This window comes from Scatophagus argus, chromosome 11, assembly GCF_020382885.2.
Source record: "Scatophagus argus isolate fScaArg1 chromosome 11, fScaArg1.pri, whole genome shotgun sequence".
NCBI lineage: Eukaryota > Metazoa > Chordata > Actinopteri > Scatophagidae > Scatophagus > Scatophagus argus.
Window position 1 is genome coordinate 3014911 of NC_058503.1, and position 16315 is coordinate 3031225.

Sequence of the window (16315 nt, forward strand, 5' to 3'; positions counted from 1 at the left end):
GAAATCAATTACCATGCTTACAATCTACACAGAAAATGCTGCAGTTGTCCTTGTGGTGAGAGTATTCTGTATGTGCAAGGCACTGACTAAACCCTGGAATAATCTCATTTAAATGGAAAAGTTTTGTTTGTCTTTCCTTAGACTGAACCGTAACACAAGGAAAAAAAACATATGTGTTGTCATCTCCAAGTAATGAGAAAAGCAAAGACTTTCACACAAGTATTGGTCAAAAAGCACATTTCATAAAGTTGAGAATGAAACTTTGCATCAGCGTGGTATGAAGCTCACAGAGCTTTTCAATTTGCTGTTAACACCATGGTCTCTGTTCTAAATTTATTGCCTCTCATATACAAACCCACTGTGAAGCCACTCACAGCACTGTTTCTGAAAATAGGACAGCATTAAAGGCTTGTTCAGGCTATCAAGAATAAGAAAACAATAATCACCATATGGAAAGATACTGATTTTTTTTTAAGTCTTTCTTTAAATGTGTCTGGTTTAGGCCCTGATACAGTAGTGTTGATACTTTGTGCTGGAATTGAGTTAACATTTACCGTGAGTGTTTTTATTCACCCAGGGCCTGAATGGGTGTGTCTAATGACAGACCACTATTAACAGATATTTTGATAATATTAAATATGGATACTGGATTAAATGATTAACAGAAGCACATAATGTGGCATGTAAGAGTGTATCTATTTATGGACAGATTGTTGTTAATGCACTTTGCTTGGGTTGGGTGTTTTCACAGCAGTGATGCTCAAATGAGCGAATAACACACCTTGATTTATTTAAAATCCAACAGCAGTAGAATATATTCAGAAGTATAAGATAAACTTATGCTAAGCAAACTGAAACAGCAAATTGAACTTCATCTCTTTTGTGTCATGAACAACCTTAAATCTACCTCTTCTCCTTCTTCCAGGGTGTTCGGGTAAAAAAATTCCCCAGGGGTGTCATTCACCTTATATTAGTTCCAGAAGGGTAACACTAAGCAAGAAGTGAGTGGATGGGAGTTTATTGGTATTGTTTATATGTAATTATTTAAGATATCTAGGGGTATTTACTAGGGTCATTCAGATGTGTAAGTATTTCTTAGGATTATTTATATTTTGGTAATGGTTTAATTCAAATATTTATTGTATGTTTATGTGTGTAGATAATTCAGTGAACTCTGTACATGGTTCAGTGAATTCTGTATACAACCAATGATTCAAGCATGCCCCTTTACATAAGGCTGTCAGTCTGTGTCAGGGCAAGGATGCACAGTGCTGTGCAGTTTGCTTTCAAGGTACAAGGATATTAATCATCATATCATTTGCCTCTACTCAGGAGAGCTAACAGTGTGATGTTTAAACTATTCAATGCTTGCTAAACAACACTGGTAACATCCTGCCAATACTTGTATAATTATCACCTGTTAGCAGTGGCTATGTGTAAAGAAGTGAAGCAATGCTGCTGCAAGCAAATACAATATATATATATATATATATATATATATATATATATATATATGTACATTCAGTGATCCAGCACCAGAAGGAATACTGGGAGTTTAGGAACACGATGTTTACGGAGACATGGCTAACTAGGCTAACTCCAGACATGAACATTTCCCTGGATGGCTTCCAACTGATGTGGGCAGACAGGACAAAGAAGACTGGTAAGAGAAAAACAGGAGGGCTGGCAGTATTTGTGAATGATAGATGGTGTAACTCTAGGCACATCACTATTACGGAGCAAATCTGAGTGTACAGACATCGAACTGCTGGCTAATAGCATGAGGCCACATTATCTAACGAGAGAATTCTCGCACTTCATCACAATGGCTGATTACGTTTCCCCGCTCCTAATATGGATGCGACCTGTGATGTCCTCCACTTTGCCGCAGGCAGGCTACAGACATAGCACCCACAGATCCTCTTGCTTATCTCTGAGGGCTTCAACCATGCTTCTCCTACCTACATTCTGCCCACCTTCAGTCAGTATGTCACCTGCTCCGCAATAAACAATACAATTGGACTTATTACATGCTAACACCAATAAGGCATGTAACTCATCCCCCTTCCCTCCCCTGGGAAGATCTGATCACAATCTGGTTCATCTCCTGCCTGTGTACAAACCCACCGTATACAGCCAACCAGCTGTCACCCACACAGTGAAGAGATGGTGTGAGGAGGCTGAAGAGGCTCCAGAAGACTGTTTTGATTCCACTGTGTGGGAGGCACTGTGTGATTCTCATGGGGAGAACACTGACAGTCTCACACACAGTATAGTAATGGACTGTATCAACTTCGATGTGGAGAACACCAGGACTGTGCGGTGTTTCTTTAACAATAAAACATGGATCACTCCTGACATAAAGACCCACTGAAGCAGAAAAGAAAAGAGGTCATTTAAGTCAAAAAACAAGGAGGAGCTGAGGGCTGTTCAGAGGGAGCTGAGGACAAAGATCAGGGAGGAGAAAGCCTTCTACAGTCAGCAGAGTCTGGAAAAGCCTTAAAGGTCCAGATGGCATCAGCTCCAGGCTCCTCAAGTCCTGTGCAGACCAGTTGTACGGGGTAGTGGAGTACATCTTCACCATGTGCCTGAGGCTGAGAAGAGTGCCACAGCTGTGGAAAAACATCCTGTGTGGTACTGGTGCCAAAGACACCTCAGCCCAAGGACCTCAACAGCTACAAGTCGGCGGCACTGACATCTCACCTCAAGAAGACTCTTGAGAGGCTGGTCCATTTGGTGAGCCCATTCATGGACCCACTCCAGTTTGCTTACCAGCCTGGCATTGGGGTGGATGACAAAGTCACCTTCGTCCTGTACAGAGCTCTGTCTCACCTGAACAAGACTGGGAGCACTGTGAGAATGATCTTCTTTAATTTCTCCAGCACTTGCAACACCATACAGCCAGTGTTGCTGAGGGACAAGTTGGAGTACTCAGGGGTGGACAGCACCTTACAATATAGCTGCTGGACTACCTCACCAACCACCCACAGTACGTGAGGGCACAGAACTGTGTTTCTGACATGGTGGTCTGCAGCATAGGGACCCCGCAGGGAACTTTCCTGGCTCTGTTCCTTTTCACCCTCTACACTGCGGACTTCAGACACAATTCAATTCAGTCATCTGCAGAGGTTCTCTGATGACTCTGCAATCATTGGCCTCATAACTGAAGAGAATGATGCAGAGTACAGAAAATTGATCCAGTACTTTGTGAATTGGTGCCAGCAGGAACAGATCCAGATCAACATGGGGAAAAAACAGGACCTGGTGATGGATCTCCACAGGTGTGGTCACTCACCCACAACACTGGTGAATATCCAGGGAGAAGACATTGAGATGGTGGACTACCATACATACCTGGGTGTTCACCTCAACAGCATATTGGGCTGAAAGTCAAGAGAGCCCCCTCAATCCAATGCAGGTGGTGGGAGAGAGAGGGATGTTAGCCAAGCTATCCTCTCTGCTGGAGAATGACTACCACCCCCTGCACAAGACTCTGACAGCACTGGGCAGCTCCTTCAGTGGCAGGCCGCTTCACCCTAAGAGCGTGAAGGAGCACTCCCTGCTACCATGAGACTGTTCTACCAGCAGAACCCATGAGCTCCACAACAAACAGAATTTCAGTAAATCACTGTGCAACAATCCACCACCTACTAGTGCAATCCAGTTTTGTCTTTTTTACTACTAACAAATTCTGTAACTATTGTGTGGGTGTCTTTTTCATGTGATAGTTTCTTGGGTAAATAAATATCTCTGTATTTAATTATTTATTTTACTTTGTACATCTTTCTACCTCGACCTACCTGCACCTTTATTACTGTTTTTTATCTACTGGAAAACTTGGTAACAGTTTTTTTTAGTTAGATTTGCATTTTCTCACCCCTTTTCAAAGCAATTTTATATCTCATAGAACAACCTCAAACAATATTTGATTAACTGTGGTAAACAACAGGAAAACTGGTACCACAACAATCCTGCCAAGAGAGGCAACACAGAGACCAAAGGTAACCCTAAAGGAGCTGCAGAGTTCCACAGCTGAGACTGGAGTATCTGTCCCTAGGACCACAATAAGCCTTACACTCCACAGAGCTGGGTGTTAAGGAAGAGTGGCCAAAAAAGCCATAACGTGAAGATAAAAATAGGAAAGAATGTTTTGAGTTTGCCAAAAGGCATGTGGGAGACTCCCTAAATGTGTGGATGAAGGTGCGCTGGTCAGATGAGACTAAAATTAAACTTTTTGGCCACCAAGGAAAACACTATGTCTTGTGCAAACCCAACACATCTTATCACCCCAAGAACACCATCCCCATGTTTATCAATAGCAGGGACTGGAAAACTGGTCAGAATCTAGGGAAAGATGGATGGTGCTAGATACAGGGATATTCTTGAGCAAAACCTGTTTCAGTCTGCCAGTGATCTGAGACTGGGACCGAGGTTCACCTTCCAGGAAGACAACGACCCTAAGCATACTGCTAAAGCAACACTCGAGTGGTTTAAGGGGAAACATTTAAATGCGTTGGAATGGCCTAGTCAAAGCCCTGACCTCAATCCAATTGAGAATCTATGGTCAGATTGAAGATTGCTGTTCACATGCGGAACCCAAACTCATAGAGAGTTATCCAAAGTGACTTGCAGCTACCTCAAACAATGCATTTTAATTCCAGGCTGTGAGGCAACAAAACACAAAAAATGCCAAGGGGGAGTGAATACTTTTGTAAGTATTCACTGTATGCACTGTATTCAACTATAAAAGATAGACCTCTAAAAGACCTCTGTGCTGCATGGAAAAATCTGATGCCGTACCTGCTAAAGAAGTTTGCGTAGGGGAGCAGATGAACACACACGTCACATCTGAATGGACAAATTAGTTAAAGCAAATGAGAAAAACTGTAACAGAAACATCCCTCCTTCCAGTTTCCTTGCAGAGCCAGGGTATAACGATCATTTCAAAGCCAAAGTGGAAAGAATTGATTACTGGGACTCTTTGTACTTATATATGATAGGTAAGTATTGTTTTTACTATCTTTTAACTGAAAAGATATATATAGTACCATATGTGTACCGTCCTGTTTTCAAACAAATATTTGACCTAGCGGTGTCATAGGCAGTTTTTAATTCTTTGTTTTTTATCCTTGATTCAGATCTAAGCTTTAAATCAAACACTAACAGGGTGATCAAAACACATTTTTTTCCATCTCTGAAACAAAATGTACAACCAGATATAAAAAATGCTGAATAGCTTGCTTTTATTTCAAGACTTCAGCTATTCATAACTGCACCTCAGCTATTAACCAGAACCAAGAGGAGAGAGCACATCACTCCAGTTTTAGCTGCTTTGCACTGCCTTTGTGTAACACCGGGAATCAATTTCAAGGTCCTCCTTCTACTATACAAAACCCTAATGAGTTAGGACCAAGCTAATTTGCTAACTCCCTTGTTCACTCTTTACATTCAAGAACAGTGCAGCTGGTTTACTGGAGGATCCTAGTGAAAGCCAACAGATGATGAAGACTTTGTCCCGAAGCTATGAAATATTTTTAAAAGAAAGCTAAAACTTTCTTTATATATTTTTAAAATGTATTTTTCTTTATATATTTTTAAAAGAACGCTAAATCTTCCCTCTTCACTTTAGCAGTTAACTCACTATGACTTGCCAGAAGTTTAAAAGTTTGCATCTGACTAATTTAAATTTTATTTTAAATATTATCATTCAGTTGTGTCTTGGTAGTAATAAGTAATACTGTGTTATGCATTGTCTGTTGTGCGTTAATCCTTATTTTAGCTTATTTTACTATTATTGTTAAATGGATTTTACTGTTCGTTTAATTTTACATTAATTCTGTCCTTATCTTTCCATTATCATCCTGCTTTTATGGTCATTATGGCCTTTTTTTATGTGAAGTACTTGGTGCATATAATGTCTTTGGTGTTTGGTGTTCATTTTTTCTTATATGCCAAGCAAATAACATGTGTGGGTGGGTGGGTGGGTGAGAGGAGAATGCTGGCCAAGCTGTCAAGCATCCTGAACAACCCCTCTCATCCTCTGTGTGAGACGGTGGGGACCATAAGTAGCTCCTTCAGTCGCAGAATGCTGCACCCTCAGCGCAAGAAGGAACGCTACTGAAGGTCCTTAGTCCCGACACTAATCAGTCTACCACAGCAGTGTATCCTGGGACTGCTGCTGTGATTCTTCCACTCCTCAGGACTATATCTTGAACTCACTATTTATTTACTCTTCATGTTTGCACTACTTGTATAAAACAGACGCTTTATTTTTCTCACCTCTTCCCACCTGTGCATGATATTCTTTCATGACATTCATGATGCTTATAGAACTTAATCCCCCATACATGCATTCATGTATGTATATATCACCTACACAATCATGTATCTTTTGTACTTTTTAATATTAACCCTGTACATATTTACATTAGTGTTTTAATGTTTGATGCGGTGTCCAATAAGACTGAAAAGAGCCATCTTTCAGGTAAAATATGTAGGTGACTGAGCCGTCCAGCAAGTTAAAAGATGGAGCAGAGCTCTCTCTGTACATGCAGCAACCCAGGTGCAGACATACTAATTTACACCAGGCAACAACCCACAGTGATGCATTTGAAGTCAGTAATGGAGCTGTTTAAGACAAGCTGGGCTGAGCATATTTCTAAACATTACAGAGAAGCCATTTGCTGTGAAACTCTGATTATGTGTGACTGACTTTGAAAAAGTTGCAGACTGAGCACAGTAAGAAAACACACAGACATCTTATAACAACTGTTTCCTTTTCTCAGTTCAGTTCAATGGATTTTATTGCAAGCAGGTTAGTAACTCAGGGCTTCATCTGCAGAATTTGAAAATGGAGACAAAAGTCTAAGCTGGTTGCGAGAATTCTTCTTTAATTGACACTTTTTTAGCATTACATTTGTCCTGTAATATTTAGTAAAGGTAAAATTACACTCCAACCAGCATGCTTTGTTGTATTGTCATGATTATTTTGGTTGATTTGGTAGAATTTTCACATCATGTTCTATAATAAAATGTCAAAACTAAGGTGAACAGAGATTATGAGGTGTTATTTTTGGTGTGCAATGCCTAATGTGCCCAGGGCATTCACATGCACGTTTCGTTATTTTTATTAGGGTTACATTACATGATGGGATGAGTAAGAATCCATTATCATATAATGTAAGAGGGTTTGGAGCTGTTTACACATCTGGATGAATCACATTTGCTCATTTAAATCCTCTTTCAATCAGTCCTCTCCCTGTCATGACTGTACAGACAATTTGGTGATGGAGTAGAGAGTCTTTGGCACAGTGTACCCAAAAATGACAGTTCATTCAGTATACTCAATCTGGTGCTGATAGAAAGTTGGGTAAAGTTTCTTAGTTCCCAGAGTATTTCTGCAGCTTGAATACATGTAGATGCACTACCAAACAAAATCAAAGAGCTTGTGATCTTTGCATACCTCAATGCATTCAAGCTCACTCACCCAGCTAGCGTCTGTAGTGGAGATTTCATCTTAACAAATCAAATCATTGGGATGGACACTTGGATTATTCTGATCAAGCTTTTTCAATTGTTTAGGAGAAAACCGCAAAGTTTTTTTTCCAGTGAAGCTCCAGAAATGTTCATTTAAGCAGCTTTTCTTGTGAGAAAATTAGTCTAACTGATATGCACGGTAGAATTAAAGTTGTTTTGGATATAAATAAAATACAAAATACAGCAATCAGAAAGAGAGAAACTCATCATCAGATGATTTTAACATAGATCATAACAGAAAAATTACCAACACGGACAACTTAAATGTACAATGGAAGTCTAGAATATATTTGAATATATTATTTGTGAACAGACACAGCTCATTATGTTTATTTATGTTATGTTGTATGGGTTTTTCAGCATTATGGCTGGGATCTCAGCCAGTAACATGCATTTAGCTTCAAACATTCTGTGGCCTCACATGGGCAAAGACCCTGTCACTCTGCTATTTCAGTGACAAACGGGGACATGCACCAAAACACCATCTGTGCTGCATTAAGGCGCTGTAGAGGCTGTCATGATTGACAAAAGTGGTAACAGCGACACCTATTCCAAACTCCTATCTGGCCCTGGTTTGCTGGAGATGAAGAGTGATGGCCTGTCACTCGTGCGCTCAGCATATGACATGGGCACAGCTTCAGACAGGAGGAAACAGGCTCATCTCTGGTGTGGATGAGGGTGACAACATGCCACATGCTTGATAATAGCCCCCTCAGTTTAGAGAATAAACAGAGGGATGTTTATAATGAGATTGTGCTGCAAGGCCTCTGATGGTCCCACGCTCCAGGAGTCTGAACGCACCATTTAGTTTGCATGCTTGCACTCTAATATAACAGCCTGAATCCTTTTGAAGCTATTTATTTGTCTGTGGAGAGAGGAATTATGGGGAAAATGGGAGAAGGTATCAGGGGATAACATCAGTCGACGTTTGCAGGTAAATAAAAGCACATATTTAGAAATACTGAATGTCCAATGCAGGCATTTAACTATCTTCATGCTGAGAAAACGTTTTTAAACCATCTATAAAGGAAAAAAGAAGAAGAAGAATTTGTAGAACTAGGAGAGTAATTGTAACAGGAGCAATGGGAATTGCCAGATATTTTAAACATTTATAACATAATGGGGATAGCATGAAATATGCATCCTCAGTTTTATTTTAGATCACAGTTTTTCCTTTTGCTGAAATGTCAAAGCAAATCAAGGATTCAAAACTCACTTCTGCTGAAACTTTGGTCTCCATTCTTATCGTTCTCGTTGGTCAGGATTATACCTCACACAGCACTGGTGAAAGCTTGAGACCTGTTCTAGATCAATTATCCAATTAAAATATAAACTCTGAAACACTTAACTTTTTTCCCACTTAAAAGTTTGTCATGAGACAATAGAAGGATACAGTGGTTTCTCCAATGCTATAGCTAAACTTCAGTTTAATAAAGACTTTACAGATTAACACAAATACAAGAGTGGATTTAGGAGACTGCTTAGAAAACAAGTAGTTAGCCATCCTGATGACAGTGGGCAAGATGTTTTCATGAAGTGCATTTAACATGAGTTTCTTTTCAATTGAAGGAAGTGTTATGACATCAAGGTGCACCGTGGTGATGACCTGATGGGTGGGACTGTAGGCATAGGTTCTAGTTAATCTCATACAGGGTACTCAGGTTCTGTCTGAATAAATGAAAACAACACCAAATGTACATACATCAAAACACAATGACAAATAGTGTAAAACTGCCAGTTAAAGTGCTTCTGTTATTACTGATATGAATTATTTCTGAGTGACTACTTCACATAAGTTACATGTACAGAGGACTTCCAGTTGCATGCTGCTAACATTCTTTCATGACTTCTTCACCCATGGCATTGACTGATTCAGGAAGTGAAAGGAAGTAATTAATTCATAGAACACTTCTTAAATAATATGCTTTTAAAATGTTGAGCTTGGGGGAGTTTATCAAGTATTTTCAAATCAAAAGCCTCAAGTACAAGTGAAGTCCTGAATCACTGGTATTGAAGTCCATAGAGTTACCAGAAGTTACCAGAAGTCCTTCTTTTGTCAAGGCAGGGCCACCATCTGATGACAGGAAGCGCACAAATTGTTGAAGTTTTGTTCAGAAAAGTAAAAACATGGGAAAATGCAATTATCTTTGCAACTATCTTGCACTGTAACGTGTTCACAGGGACACCACACAACAGAGACCTTTAGGAGAATACACAATGCATTGATTTGTTTCTGTTCAGACATGTGAGTGCTATTCGTGTTCTATTTATAGTATGAAGAGGGAGGAACCATGTCACCACAGGTCTCCACTGTTTCAAACCTTGTTGTGAGAAATGCCATCTGCACAACTGTCTGCATATGAATAATGAGAAAACATGTAATTACATCACCAAGGCGCTTTGGGATACACCCTGCACATGTGTTTAAATTAATTCCTCAGATGCCCTCTGCTTGACATTTCTGTGAGGAGGCTGGAACCCCATCAAGCTATCAGTGTTGAAAACCCCCCCATGGGGCAGAACAAGCCCAAAGCAGAATTTCTTTCCACTAGCTCATACCTGCTTTTTCCTGTACCATACCCGTATCAGCACGCCCTCCCCCAAGGTGTCCTTCTCCCTGTTTACTGACAGACCGGAGGCCTCAGATGATTAATCACTGCTGAGACATACTAGTTTACTAGTTAAAACAACAGCAGCTCCCAGCTCCTTCACCTCAACCAAGGTTAATTAGCATCAGTGTCTTGCTCTTAATTACATTACCAGTTTTCAAGAAGCAGATAAGAATAATCATAGAGATCTCACTGAGCCAATTGCTTTATACTCATTTACAAATGAGTAAATAAAACAGAATGTGATCATATGCTTATCCTTTTTGATTGAAAACAGTATGAAGACAATATGTTGAATATTTTACCTTATCAACTTCTTTGACTTTGTAGATGCATCAGGGTTGATCTTGCCTCAGCTAAAATCATGTATCCGGTACAGATCCGGTCTTGATACAAGTACCTCCCAAGTAAAATATGTCAAGATGAGATGAAGGAAAATCCTCATGGGATAGCTCACTGAAGTTAATTCATTCAAGCTTCTAAAAATTGTTCTAGTTCTCTTACTCTTGTGATAAAAAACATTGATCAGAAGCTCAATTTTGAGGCTGTTCTGTAAATAGTTTTCCAATAAGTAACAAACCGAGCAATTCCTGATGAGCCCATATCAGTTTCAGTCAATCAATTAACAATACCCGGTTTGAGCAACATCCACTTTGGGATTAAGCACTGCCAATTCTGAGCACAGATATGGATACAGATTATGTATTAGGTTAAACAGATACAGAAAATGGTGTACCCATTCCTCCTCCTCCAGCTTATTCTGAATTTGATGCCAGCAGCATGTTTCAAACAAGATGGGACATCAGCAACTAAAGACTGGGAAGGTTGTGGATTGTTGAAAGAACATTTCACAGGTAAATAGGTTCATTGGTAACAGGTGATAGTGTCACAATAACTGACATGTTAAATAACTGCATTCTCATTTTATTTATATTTCACACAGTGACCCAACTCTTTTGAAAGAATTCACTGAGGCAGCAATTTCTACCCCTTTTGTGATGCACAGATTTTGGATTCTTAGTCCAGCTGGTGACACTACAGATGGCAGTGTTTGTCAGTGGGTCCACCAATTTGATACAGGATGACTGTTCAATTAATTCATGGACCCCAAAGTATTAATCCTAATGACTTTGGTCCCCTAATCTTTCCTCTAGCACTACTGGCAGATGTGGTTCAGAGGGGAATGTCTCAACAGCCGTTGGATCACTATGCGACTGGGTGCATACATCTATGGGCTTTGCATCACAAGGTCAAAATTTCCAGTGCTTTGAACAAGAGTTTGGTTTTCTGTGCATTAAGCACAACATCTTCACAGATGTGCTGGTGTGGCTCTAGACTCTAGACTTTTTAACATTCCAACTTCACTTACACTGAGGAGCAGTGGAGGGAAAAGAGAAGTCATATTTAAACTGAAGAGAAACTCATTTTCAGTTCCTTTGATAACTCATTCATTTGACATTCATCGTACTGAACTTAATAGTCTGGAAACTGTAATTATGACTGGATATAGTTAATTGCCCATTAATTAGAGTATCATTGCTACCACCAACTCTCTCTCCCTGCGTTCATATGACCCCTGAGAGTGATTAGACTGGAATAGGTTAGAAAATAACTTCACTCTGATCAGAAACAGCCAACAGAGCCGACTTCTGCCACCTAGCTCACGAATCCCAGGTAAGTGTGAGTTCTGGCAGCTACCTGCTCTAAAAATATGCCTTGCTTGTTCCCGCACTGTGAATATGAGATTGTCATATCGCAACCTCTTCCCATAACAATTAATCAAGTGTAGCTGAGCTATCCTCAAATGATGTTAGCCTTTCCCCAGGAATCAGAATGACTGACGCTATTGTGAGGAAATTGTCTTTTGAGAAATGGCTTTATGCCCTGCTGCAATATCCGAGTTAGTCCTAAGAGAATTGTTTTCTTTCTGCAACAGGATTGTGCCAACATATTCCTGTAGATTTTTTTTTTTCCAGGGGTTATTCTCTTCATCCACAGTGGTGTTATTTCAGGGTGAGGGATGCATGTGTGATGGCAGCTCATTCTCAATCAGTAAAGTGGAACAAGGACCATTGAATCAGAGGTGTATTTGCAAAAATCTTACACTATTAAACAGGGACGTGCAGAGACCTCTGGTGGGGCAGGGGCTCAGTTTAGCAACCCAACGCAAAAAACAGCCCTAAACAATGTATTAACTTGTCCTTTCACGAATCATACAACATAAATGGTCAGAAAAGGAATGAACACTGTGATTCACTGCGACCTTACCATGCGCCTCTCCTTCTTGCATCGTCTCACTTGATGGCCGCATGCACACGCTTTCGATGGGTTCGCTGACCATGTGACGTCATGAATCGTGGCCGCAAGGTATTTAGGTGTAAAACGTTTTTCCCCCAAATGTATAACTTCGCATATGATTTAGGAGACATTGTGGAGAACTTAGCTGTTGGAACTCATTTATTTATTAAAAAAAAAAAATAATAAAAAAAACCAAAACCAAAACCAAAAAAAAAAAACAGCCCTGTCAAAAGCGCACTTTGAATGTCCATCAGGAAAAGGGCAGGTGCCTGAGCCCCTGTAGCCCCCCTTATCTGCACGTGCCTGCTATTAAACTTCAGCTCAGACGTTTTACCCAAACAGCATGGCACCATTGCCAATAAATGTTAATGTCAACGTCAGCTTACTTGCTTTTCTCAAAGCATTCAACTGCATTTCACTTTTTTCATCAACAGATGGAGTTTGCTCTGTGGTCATGAAGGCTTACTCCAACTCCATGCACTGATGAAGAGGACAAGGTTGGTTTGAAAGCCCTAGAACAAGCTAACAAATCATCTTTCAGTTATTTTTTTGTGTGTGAAATGTTTTTAAATTCCATTTATAAATAATAAAATTTTCTCTTTCTCTTTACTCTACTTTCCGCTGCCTGAATAACCCTATTAAAGAATGAAGTAAAATTTTACAGCTATGTGTAAGGTAATGCACATAAATTGTTTCCACACTTAAGGATGGATGGAGTGAAGAAACCAGATCAAAGAAAACACGAGAGGCTGTCAGCAACCCAGATCTCTAAAGTAAACAGTGACACTGACGGTAATTGAGATGCATCAAGATGCCTCTGGGAATCATCTGTCATAGATTGGATATGGAGGTACAGTATATGTATCACAAAGGGGCAAAGTGAAATCCACATTTCCTCCTGGCTTGGTTTGTGAATGCATGGAGCTGTCTTGGCAGTCAGCAATATTCCATCTAAATGAGGTTGCTCTCCTCTCTGGGAAGCCAAATCTATAAAGCAGCTACTTTGGCATTTAGAAAATCCATTTACCATGATTGAAACTATCCAGCTGAAACCACTACAGTCAGTCTTTTCATTCTCAAGAGCCAGTACATCTCACATATGATTTTTTTCAAAGACATTGAAAAGAGAAGCAATCTCCATATCAATACAAAAAATGACATCCATACTATTATGCCAACAGAGTATTGAATCCTTGATACAGACATGGGACTGCAAGAGTGACAGCAAGGTTTTAAACACATAAAATAGTGACTGTATTGCCATGGCAAGACTTATTCAGCAGGGGACTGACTTGATAATAGCTTTTTCTTCTGTTTTGGCAAGCATCATCTCCTGCACAGATATTACGTTGTTATTGGTAGTGGTTAGTAGCAGATTCTCTCCAGACTGCTTGCTTCCAGATTATCAGAAATGTGAACTTGGTATACCTCAATATTTTTAAACCTTTTTTTGTTTTTTTGGGGTTTTTTTTGCAAAAACTACATTTTTAAATGCAGATCAGTTTCAGCTGAGCTTTGGATTCAATTCAAGGATTTGAGGAGCTTTATTGTCACTTCACACGTTCTACATGTGAGAAATGACAATAAAGCTCCTTGAATATGAGGTGGAACAAAATTAGTTTCCCTGGTCCTGGTATAAGCCCAATAACCTGCAAAATATAAAAACAACCAGAATAAAAAAATATAAACAGCGTCAGGGATGACAACAATATTTACAGCGGTATCGTGCAAATGAAACAAGTAGTGCAAAGTTCTGTGCAAGATGGCTGCATTGTGCAATGTTCTGTGGGTGGCTGTCGGGGAAGGGAGAGGGAGGGTGATGTGTGTGTGGGGTGGGGTGGGGATGGGGTAGCACCAGGGGCTACAGAGGTCCTCCAGAGTTCAACAGTCTCACAGCTTCTGAGAAGATGCTGTTCCTCAGTCTGGTGGTCCTGCTCTTAATCCTCCACAGCCTCCAGTTTGAGGGGAGAGGGGCAAACAGTTCGTGTGAGGGGTGGGTGGGGTCCTTCATGATGCAGGAGGCCCTTTTCCTGCACCTGGAGGTGTAAATGTCTGTGGTGGTGGATAGGCTGCGTCCCACAGTCTTCTGTGCAGCTTTCACCACCCTCTGCAGAGACTTTTTCTCTGCTGCAGAGCAGCTGCCGTGCCACACAGTGATGCAGGAGCACAGGACGCTCTCCACCACACATCTATAAAAAGATGTCAGGACTGAGCTCCCCAGTCCGGCACGCCTCAGGGTCCTGAGGAAGTAGAGGCGCTGGTGTGCCTTCCTGATGAGATGAGAGGAAGTGTTGTTGCTCCAGGTGAGGTCGTCCATTATGTGGACGCCCAGGTACCTGAAGCTGGAGACCACTTCCACCGCTGTCCCTCCGATGTACAGGGGAGGAATGGGGAGATGTCTTCCCCTTCTGAAGTCCACGATCATCTCCTTGGTCTTCTTCACGTTGATGCAGAGGTTGTTCTCTCTGCACCAGCCCTCCAGGCGTTCCACCTCCTGCCTGTAGTCGGACTCGTCGCTGTTGATGATGCGTCCTACCACAGCTGTATCATCTGCAAACTTCACGATCGGGCAGCTCGGATGTGAACAGGGTGAACAGGAGGGGGCTCAGCACACAGCCCCGGGGGGAGCCGGTGCTGAGGGTGATGGGGGAAGAGGAGATGTCATGGATCTTTATGGACTGAGGCCTGTCCGTCAGGAAGTCCAGGACCCATTTGCAGAGGGTGGAGCTCAGTCCGAGAGTACTGAGTTTAGTCCGAGAGTACTGCCCAGATTTGTTGGTCCCTTGCATAATAAAGCTGTAGTGAAAGTGTGTTTATGTTTGTTGGAGCTTACTGTGGCACTTAAGTAAAATGTACGTCCCTCTTTCAGATACTTCAGCTGTTGTGATGCTGCGGGTGATTAACTCAAACTCACAGGAAAGAAGCTGACAAACACGTCACATCTAAGAAGTTTCAGACCAGCCTGAGTTAGTGTTGTAGTACTGGAGAACAGATTTGTTAAAGAGATCGGCCAAGATCACTTTTTGAAGGTCTCTGTCTCGTCTTGGAATCAACTGAATTTTTTATTGACTGTGGATTTTTTTTCAAGGCCAGACAGTCACCACATCTACGGGGATATCACTAAATTACATGTGCATTGTTTGATTTACGTTTTAACATGACTGGATGCGAAACTTAATGCTTCATATGACTGGAACCATCACATTTTTATCAAAGTTCCAACATGAATGCAAACGTTACATGCAGTAGTACTTGACTGAAAGAGGAAGAACGTGAGATGTGACAGCAGAGAGTGGAGGCAAGGTAATACACAAGGCACGTTACATTAAGACTGCTAATTTGGAGTGTGAATGCACAATTGCAGATCAAATGCGTGACTTCTTACCGACGGTCAAACCTTAGTGCTTATGTGTGTTTTGAGTTTAGTGATCTCCTCTCCTCTCTGGCTTCATTAATCACTACTCCCACACTGGGTGTCGGAAACGTGAAAGAAAAATACACATCTACCCTCTTTCTGTGTAAGTTTAACCGCCTTAAAGATGATTTCAGTGTTTTGGTTGGAAAATTGGCCAGGCAAATAACTCTGACTACTTCAAAACCTCAGTTGCCATAATGCCCTTGTTTTCTATGTACACAACACTTTATTATCTTTTGATATTGTTATTTTGACGTGCACTGGTCTGGTGTTGGTCTTGATTTAATCTGGTCCATCCATTTTCTATACCGGGTCGCGGCTGACTACGGGCAAGAGGCGGGGTACACCCTGGACTGGTCGCCAGTCAATCGCATGGCCAAAAGACAAACAACCAAACACTCTCACCTAGGGGCAATTTAGAGTATTGTGGGAGGAAGCCGGAGTACCTGGAGAAAAC

The 16315-nt window shown here is 41.0% G+C and overlaps 1 long non-coding RNA gene across 1 annotated transcript; it reads right to left on the reverse strand.

Moving 5' to 3' along the window:
- Positions 1–6884: 6884 nt before the first annotated feature.
- LOC124067329 lies at positions 6885–10495 on the reverse strand. Its single transcript, XR_006844741.1, has 3 exons — positions 9576–10495; positions 8753–9403; positions 6885–8401 (listed from the first exon to the last, which is right to left on the reverse strand). It is a non-coding gene; the product is annotated as an uncharacterized LOC124067329 (long non-coding RNA).
- Between the last annotated feature and the right edge of the window lie 5820 nt (positions 10496–16315).